Here is a 9,867-nt window from a genome sequence, read left to right on the forward strand (position 1 = left end):
GATTTGGGTCTTGAATGTCAAAAGAAATTCACCAGGTTTGGAGAAAGGGCCTGGGAAGACATTCCCAGTTGAAGGAGATGTTTGTTTGGGGAACTACTACTGATCTTGCTTAGCTGGAAGGTAGACGATGAAGCAGGATGGATGTGTAGAAGCCAGGTATCCGAAATTTTGTAAACCACGTTGAAATGTGTGGATTCTATACTACAGGCGATCAGGAGCCAATAAAGGGTTATGAGCCAGGCACTAACATGGTCATTCAATCAAAAAGTGTTCGTATAGTGCCTACCACATTTCAGACCAGTGCTAGATGCTGAGCTACAAAAATTAGATGCAAGTATCTCAAAGCCTGGTAAAGAAAAATATAGAGAAGTCGGTACAATAGAACTCATAGATTTTTCTGTGATCATAATCATATTATTACGTTTATCGAGTATTTACTGCATGTCTGGCGTGTGCTAAGTGCTAACATGCATTGTCTTATTTAATTCTCCCAATAATCCTAAAAGTGCTATTGATTAATGCCATCTTATAGAAGAGGAAAGCGAAGTACAGAGATTCAGTGACTTGCATCTGGTAAAGGGTGAGCCAGGGTTCAAATCCTAAACAGTCTGACTCCAGAAAATGCACTTTTTACCACATCAGAGGGGACGATCCATTCTGCAGGGACAGAAGTAGGGTTTGGAAAGTCTACATGGAGACAGTGATGAAATTTGCCTTAAGGAGGATCACTCTTAACTAGGAATGGCAAAGAGGGAGAAAGAAAAGGATACTAGGGGGAAAAGTCCACAAAACACTCACATACACTAATGGAGTGAAGGAAGGGAAATTCTCCAAATAGTTTTAACAGGGTGTCCTTGGACAGACTTCTGCGGAGGCGGCATGAAGTGGGCAGTGGCACTATGTTGGTACATTCTATGTACAAAACAGCAGATGACAGGAGTGAGGATTTCAAAGACATTTTCTTTCTTGGAACATATGGAACTTTTTAAGGGTTGTAGGGGAATAGTTGAAGGATTATTTTTATTCAACTCACTTTTAAATACATATAAGAATGTTAGAGATTGCCAAATGCTACCGTCATTTTAAAGAGATTCTTAGATGTAACAGCATCAGTTGGGATCCTTTCAGCCCCAAGTCACAGAAATCTCCGGTTAAAACAGACTTAAGTAATAAGTGCTTTTATTATCTCACATAATGAGTGGTCTAGAGGTGGTAGGTGATGCTACTTGGTAATTGAGTGTCTCAGGAATCTCATCCAGTTTCTGTAAACCTTCTCTCTTGCAGTTCCTGGCATATTAGCTTTATTTGCCATCAGTGGTCTCAAATGACAATATACACAGAGAAAGACCATCTCTTTTTGGTCTTGGTCTCGGTCTCCTGGGAAGGAGAAGTCTTCCTGCCAAACCCCTCAAATCTTAAACACCATTGGTTAGAATTATATTGTGTATCCAGGACTATACCAACCATTTGTAGGAGGAATCAGTCATGGGATCATTCATGACCCAGTGCCTGGAGCTGGGACTAGATCCACCCTTCCCTGAGGCACATGCCACTCAAAGGGGGTTGGAAATCTGGACAAAATTGGAGTTTTGTAAAGGAGGAGGGAGGGTTGGATAGATTTGGAGTAGGCATCTGCTTCAGATTAACTACTACAAAAGCCTTTCTTAAGTGGAATGGAAAAATAGTTGTTAAATGTATCTTATTAAAATTTTCAGTCTTGGGATCCCTGGGTGGCGCAGCGGTTTGGCGCCTGCCTTTGGCCCAGGGCGCGATCCCGGAGACCCAGGATCGAATCCCACGTCAGGCTCCCGGTGCATGGAGCCTGCTTCTCCCTCTGCCTGTGTCTCTGCCTCTCTCTCGCTCTCTGTGTGACTATCATAAATAAATAAAAAAAAATTAAAAAAAAAAAAATTTTCAGTCTTTTAGCAATGTGTCCAATAGCCAATTTTCTCTTATTTTTAATAAAATAATTATAATTTTAAAAGTACCTAATATAAATATTTCAGTGTGATGAGCCTGGTATGGTTAGTTCAGTTTGGTTTAGGTTTTCAAACTAGCTCTTCAGAATTCTTTTGGCTGGGATGGTTCACAGTAAATATCACTGATGATGAATGAAATTTGGCAGTTCAACTCATTCTTCATAATTTAGAAAAATGCTAAAATGCTAACATGCCTCCAAAGTGTTGGGAGAATCTGTTCCTACTTCCTACTGCCTTTCATCTGAGAGTAGAGGATAGGCTCTGCAAGTCCCATTTGCAACTGCCTGAACAGTTTCCTGGGTCTCCAAGAAACATTAGATTCAAGGAAACAGGGGAGTGCCAAGAAGAAACTATTAGTTACTCCGGCTTACAAGAAATAGAAACAGACTAGACCTAACTTGAGTCTAAAGAAAGGGTTTATTTTAAAAGTTCAGGGATGATCCTGGGACCCAAATTCAGCTGAGTCTCAGGAAGTTCTGCTATCTGAAAGTAGAAGCCCTTCAGGAGCCTGGCAGTTTATCTCTTGTTCCTGCTTCTCTCTACAGTACTGTTTGGTTCTTTTCTCTCTACAAACTGACTTTCTTGTTTTTTCATACCTGTGGTGGGCAGTTGAGAGCTAATTTATATTCTTTGATATCATATCCCCTCTACTCAAAAGACTAGTTCAGACTCTGACCGAGTCTCTACATTCTAACTCTGAATTCCCAGTGGAGAGAATCTAATTTACAAATGAGGAAGCTGTGGCTTAGATTAAGTATCTTGCACAAGATCACCCAGCTGGTAAGTGTAGATAAGGCCTTTTGACCCTAGGTCTGTCTTGATCTAAAGCCTGGTGACCTTCCAGCAAAATATGTGGCCACAGTTGGATTCTCAGAAGCAAAGCTGGATGCCTTGTTGACTCAGTCTAGTCTTGTCCTGTTGGTAAGCCTGATCTGGGGGCTTGGTGCAGCTCTTCGTCTTACCCCTTTATCAGCTCCTCACCAAAAGACCTTCCCTTGCTGACTGACATCTACAATTCCATCTTGAGGAGAGTCATTTTTTCCTTTGGCTTAACACATGGACTATCTCATCATTACAGAATACCTGACAGATTGTGAAGACTATATAATGATCTAATTTTTTTTTGACAATCCAGTGACCTAATAGGCAGGGTTATTTACAGCCAGTTAGACATAAGGAAGGACGTTCCCAGGAGCAAAGTGCTTCGCTCCAGAAGAGAGGACTGACCTCCCTGGGGATGGGGGTGGGGGTGGGGTGGGAGGGTGGGGAGGGGGTGCCTGTGGACTAGTTGCTTGGGGGTAGATGAAGGCTCTCATTGGTCATATCCCTGAGGAATGTAAAAGCATCACTTCTACAGGGCTATGAGGGCAGGACAGCCACAGGCCACTTGGCACTGAACTCTTGATAGACTGGGGACTTCATGAGGGCACTGTTCTCACCCATCTCTTTGTTCTCAGGTTCTAGCATAATGTTTTGCACAGAGCAGCCACTTGATGATGGATGTTTGTTGAAGGAATATGGGACTTCTTAAAATGATAACTATCTGGTATTGGAATGATCTGCCTTGAAATTTGTGTGATTCTTAGTACTGGCAGGGTTTAAGAAAGATGGATAAATATCTGCTTCCTAATATTAAAGACTAACATTTATTGAATGTTTACTATGTGTTGGGCCCTGGGCTCAGTGCTCTGCATAGTATTATTTCATGTATCCTCATGAAACACAAGTCAACGCAATAGGTTCTTTTATTCTTCTCACTGAAACCAAGGCATGGAGAAGTGAAGTGATTTGCTCAAGAATCCATTGCAAGCAGTGTGACCAGGATTTGAATCCTGGTAGACTGAGTTAGAGATCAGGATCTCGGTCGTGTTGCCCCAGCGTTTCCTAGATGAGACAGGAGTTTGAAGTAGATGACCTCAAGTCTATTTTATTTTATTTTATTATTTTATTTTATTTTATTTTATTTTATTTAATTTTATTTAATTTTATTTATTTAATTTTATTTATTTTATACTTTATTTTATTTTATTTTTATGTATTTTTTCATGAGAGACACAGAGAGAAAGATAGACAGAGACATAGGCAGAGGGAGAAGCAGGCTCCTCACAGGGAGCCTAATGTGGGACTTGATCCCTGGACCTCGGGATCACGCCCTGAGCTGAAGGCAGACGCTCAACTGCTGAGCCACCCAGGCGTCCCCTCAAGTCTTTCTTGACTTTAAGATTCTCTGGTTGTTTGACCAGAAGATTGGTGCTGCTACAGAGAAAGTGGGGAAGTAGAACTGGCTGTAGGGTTTTAGGAAAGAGAGGTCAGTAGAGAACAGATTGATTTTGATTATATTTGGTATGAAGTATCAGAGGATATCCAAATGAAATAGTCCAATGATAGCTCTCTCTTCAAAGAAAAGAAAATCCATATGTATGCCGTTTTCATGAAAAGCCCGTTCATTACAACACGTGATGAGCATTACTGTCTGGCTGCATATATTATGTATGGCTCACAGCCCTCTTCTAACATACCTAATACTGTATTATTGATACTACCACAACTTTGTGAGATAAGCAACATTCTCTTTTTAGAAGACAATTGACAACCCTATTTTTTTTTTCAGAAATTTCATTAGAGAAAGTGTATGTAACTTCAAAATCGATGACCACAAAGAAATGTCTCCTACATAACAAAAAGTGAAAAGGCAAACAAAATATATCTGAAGCCTTAGGAGTTTTAACTAACTTTGCTGCCGTATCCCTTCTTAAAACAAATAAACAGAGACTTCATATTTAGCATGTTGTATTATCACCTTCCCTGGCAATGAAACAAAACTTGCAAACAGGTTAAGAAAACAACATACAGGGAGGCCTGGGTGGCTCAACGGTTGAGTGTCTGCCTTTGGCTCAGGGCCTGATCCCAGTCTGGGGATCCAGTCCTGCATCAGGCTCCCTGTGAGGAGCCTGCTTCTCCCTCTGCCTATGTTGCTGCCTCTCTCTGTGTCTCTCATGAATAAATACGTAAAAAATCTTAAAAAAAAAAAAACAAGAAAGCAAAATACATTAAACATGAGTGATAATCCGTTTAAACGTTATTTGATTGAATAACATTGCTATTTGATAATATAATTCTGCTATAGCCTTTGGAATATCAGAAAACTCTAAATCTGCCAAATAATCAAACGAGCAGTCAACAACAGTAGGGGTCAAGGGACAGTAAAAAGTGGGGGAACAGGGCAAGATTCTGCCCACATGGGCCCTCCTAGCAGGACTACGCTCATAACCCATGACTCCTGGGAAGGAGCACTCAGGGTCCCATGTGGCTGAGGTCAGCCAAGGACAACCTTGGGATCAGACGGGCCTGGGCTTTAATCACAGATGAACTATTTACTAATGGTATAACCGTGGGAAAGTGGCTAATCCTCTCTGAGCCCAGTTCTTCATCCACAAAATGTTAAAACTAATCTGTCCTGTGTATGGTCACTATAAGAAGTGTATGAGATGTATAAGATGAACCTAGAATTAAGTGTTCTTATCACACACACACAAACACACACAAGTTGTGTAGAAGGAAATTTTTTAAGATGATGGGTATGTTTATGGCATTGATTGCGGTGATGGTTCCACTGGTATATATTTATTTCTAAACTCATCAGGTTGTATCCATCAAGTATAGCTTTTTGTATGTCAATCATACTGCAATAAAGTAGTAACAAAGAGAGCCCTACAACAGTGCCAGCAGCAGAGTGGACTTCCGGTAATGGTTAAGTGTCATCTTCTCCCTCAACCTGAGTTTCAGTCTTTAAGAAAACTGCTCAGAAGAAATTCTGAGTTTTACAAAATTCTGAGTTTGCAGTTTTACAGGAGAAATTCACTCCCTCACTGAATTAAACACTTACTAGGGCCACTTACCAGGGCCACTGTGTACAGATGGACAGGTTGTTGCCTGATGAAGGGGGAAAGGGGGCTTGAATTCCAGCTTATTATCACCCATTAAACTGGGTGCCCTTGCCTGTCTTTCTAATTTGCACAAGAGTACTACATGTATTTTTTTTTTTTTAAGATTTTACTTATTCATGAGAGACACAGAGAGAGAAGCAGAGACACAGGCAGAGGGAGAAGCTGGCTCCCTGCAAGGAGCCTGATATAGGACTCCATCCCCAGACCCGGGATCACGCCCAGAGCCGAAGGCAGACACTCAACCGCTGAGCCACCCAGGCATCCCAAGAGTGCTACATGTAAAGCTCAGGTGCTTGTAAACTTTGGTGTCTGATTCAGTAATGATGATCTTGGACTTTGCCCACTCTGTCTGATGGGAAGTGGTCATCAGGAATTACAATATGTATAACTAATGCTATTCTAGGGAAGGCACTATAGGATTGTAGAAGAAAGATATTTAACCCTGATGCTATGGGGGCGGGAGGCCCAGGATTGGTGACTTAAAGGATGAGGGGAGATTGTGGAGAAGGATGTTCCAGGCAGAGGAGTGACATTCAGTTATTTGCCCATTTATTCATTTGGCAAACATGAATATCTACTATGTGCCAATACTGAAGATACAGCAGTGACTAAAACGAAATCTCTTTTCTAATAATTCTGACATTGTAGTAGGGCCAAGAGAAAACAATGATTGAACCTGAGAAACAGGTGGTGAGATGTGCTTTAGGAGAATAACATACATGGGGGGGGGGTGGTAAGTGGGGTGAGAGGACCACATCAGGATGGAGAGTAAGGGTGGGGCCTCCTAAGGGAGGCGTCACTTAAGCTGAGATCTGAATGGCAATTGTGGAAGCTCAAGGGTGAGGGAGGGCTGGTACAGAAGTCTAAGGGGTAGGGAATGAACTTGTATTCTGAGGTGGCAAAGAAGACACTTAGGCAAAGTGTAGTGGGTGAGAAGTCAGGCGGGAGAAGTAGCGAGGCACCAGGCCTGTATGAGGCCTGGTGAGCACGATGAGCTCCGAGACCTGCCAGGAGTTCCATATGGTCAAAGGGAAGGGACTGTGTTGTTAGGTGATGAGAGGTGGGTTGGAAGAGACAGGCAGCAACGAGGTTATGATAAGTCTTAGCTGGATCTGGGAGACATTTAATTTTGCTTAATACTATGCAAGGAATCCCAAGGAAGCCATGACTAAAGTCATTCAAAGGCAAGCTTTTATGTTTGTTTATGCCTTCAAAGGAGGTTTGAATGCCAAGTCTTATTTGTGTTAATTGTTCTTGAACCATATTTCTCAATATACTGACCCCATGAGCAGCTTAGAACTCTTCTCAGATAGGTGTGCCCACAAATTCAGATTAATGTACCATTTATTTTTGTAACAATGAGTATATTTACTGTGATAGTGATATCTGAGTAGGTTGTTATTTCATAGGAGGAGGACACATCTTTCTACTACTCAGAGTTGAGAGGCAGCACATAATGTCAAGTTGGTAGCAAACATGTGATATTTATTAGATCATGGGAAAACTTTGTCTCAGAGTACAAGAAGCAGACACTGCTAGCTGCCCACCCCACATCCATGATCTCCCCTTTTTTCTTTTTTTTCTTTTTAAAAAAAATTTTAACTTATTTATGATAGTCACACAGAGAGAGAGAGAGAGAGAGGCAGAGGCAGAGACATAGGCAGAGGGAGAAGCAGGCTCCATGCACCGGGAGCCTGACGTGGGAATCGATCCTGGGTCTCCAGGATCGCGCCCTGGGCCAAAGGCAGGCGCCAAACCGCTGCACCACCCAGGGATCCCCCCTTTGTTCTTATTAACAGAACCTCAGATTTGACTGTCAGTAAGCCCAGCTGAAAATACTTATCTCCTAGACTCCCCCTGCCCCTTTTTTAAAGATTTTATTTATTTATTTATTTAATTTATTTATTTATTTATGAGAGAGAGAGGCAGAGACATAGGCAGAGGGAGAAGCAGGCTCCATGCAGGAAGCCCAACGTGGGGGACTCGATCCGGGGTCTCCAGGATCCCGCCCTGGGCTGAAGGCGGTGTTAAATCGCTGAGCCACTGGGGCTGCCCCTAGACTCCCCTTTGGCCAAAGATCATCGTGTGACAAAAGTCTGGCTAGTGAGATCTAGGCAGAAGTCCCTGGAAAAGGTATTCTTTCCTGGGTAAAAAAAGGCAAATTCTGGCTAGGAAGAGGCCCTTGTGTCCTGTTCCCCTTTCCTCCTGCTATTTGTAGTCATTTGGTGACTCAATGTTGTTGGGAGTCTGTAATTTCTCTAAATATGTTGTAAAGCCAATGTGTGGAATTAAGGTCCACTGTCTTGTGAGAACTGTGCATCTTTCTGGCACTTAATCTGAGGTAACTACAGGCATAAAAATATAATATAAAATATATATTAAGAAAAAAAAATAAAAAATATATATATATATATATTAAGATGAATTTATCAAAAATACGTCTCAGAGTTCATAATTTGAAACTTATCTTCTGTGTATGTAATGTTTTTCCCTTTTTTTTACACTAGAAAAATATAGTCAACAATTATTTCCTAGAAGTTCATTTAACATAGACTGGCTATAATTACAAAGATAACACTTCTTTGTATGCCATGAAGAATAGAGATGATGAAAACAAGGTTCTTGTTCTTGGGGAGCTGGCAGTTTTATTAGATGACGCATGTGTTCATAAATAAACGTAAAACAAGTACGTATGTCATGTGGTAGGCCATGGCTGGGCCTGCCCAAGAAAAGCCTCTAAGTGGACATGAACATGGATGCAAATAAAAGGAACGTGCCCCAGAGGCAGGCAAGGCACAGATCAAAGCCTGGAACCTGGACATCCAGCCTGGGAAATGGGCTCAGACTGTAGTAAAACTATTGCCTTCTGTGTAGCGTTAGTTATTTCTGGATGATGGAGAGCCTGGTGTTATAAAAGGTATGGAGTTCTGTGCTCCTCCAACCTGGGGTCACCTCACTCAATGCGGGCCAAGGTCACTAGACTTCAGATGTGTAGTCGTCTGGAGCGCTGATGGAAGGAGCTCAGTGGGAGCCGTGTCCATCAACCTGTATCCTTATTTGGTTTACATGCTCTGTGCAGTTTACTTGCTGCTTCAGGATTCAACAGAGTAAAAGTTACCCCAAAATATGGCCCCTTGAAGAACATCTTTGAATAACCTGTGGGGCCTGTAGGGATATAATAAGTGGCGATAGAATGTTACAAAGAGCCCTAAGAGTTGTCAGGAGGAAGAAACAATTCTGGTTAAGTATTTATGAAGGAGGTGGCATTTGAGCTAGATCTTGAAAGGTGGGATAAAGTGTTAAGATGAAGGTGAGAGTCAGGGCATTACAAGAACATGGAACTATGTGAGCGATAAAATGGAGGAGGAGAGCAGAGCTGTGTCCTGGGAATGACAAGCAGTCAGTGCAGTGTGGCTGAAGATTGGGATGTGTTTGGGGAAGCAGGGAGAGGTGGAGCTGGACAGGGAGCCCAGGCCGGGCTAAGACGGTTGGCATCGAACACAGTGGTAATGGAACCAACGAATGTTTTTGAGCAACTATTAAATTAGTGAATTAGTAATATAGGGGAGCCATAAATAAGCCTGGCAGCATTATCATGTGTGAAACCTTGGTGAAAAAACTGGAAGGTCCCTTAGAGTGCCCAGGTATGAACTGAGGCCATGTGTGAGGAGAACAGGACATGAATTTGAGTTTTATTGTAAAATTGATTGTTCTGGGGGGCATTGGAGAGAGAGTGGAACCATGTATGAAGTTGAGTTTTTGAATTTGGACATATGGGGAGAACAGTAGTACTGTGGAGGCACGAAGGGCAGACAGGAAGAGGGAAACAGGTGTCCTTTTAACGATATTGAAGTGCAGGTGGCCCATTCCCGTGGAAATGTGCTGCAGGAGACTGAGAACAAGAGAAGGAGCGAGGAAAGAGGTGGAGTAGGGGATGACTC

Source organism: Vulpes lagopus, chromosome 13 (genome assembly GCF_018345385.1).
Source record: "Vulpes lagopus strain Blue_001 chromosome 13, ASM1834538v1, whole genome shotgun sequence".
In the NCBI taxonomy this organism is placed as follows: domain Eukaryota; kingdom Metazoa; phylum Chordata; class Mammalia; order Carnivora; family Canidae; genus Vulpes; species Vulpes lagopus.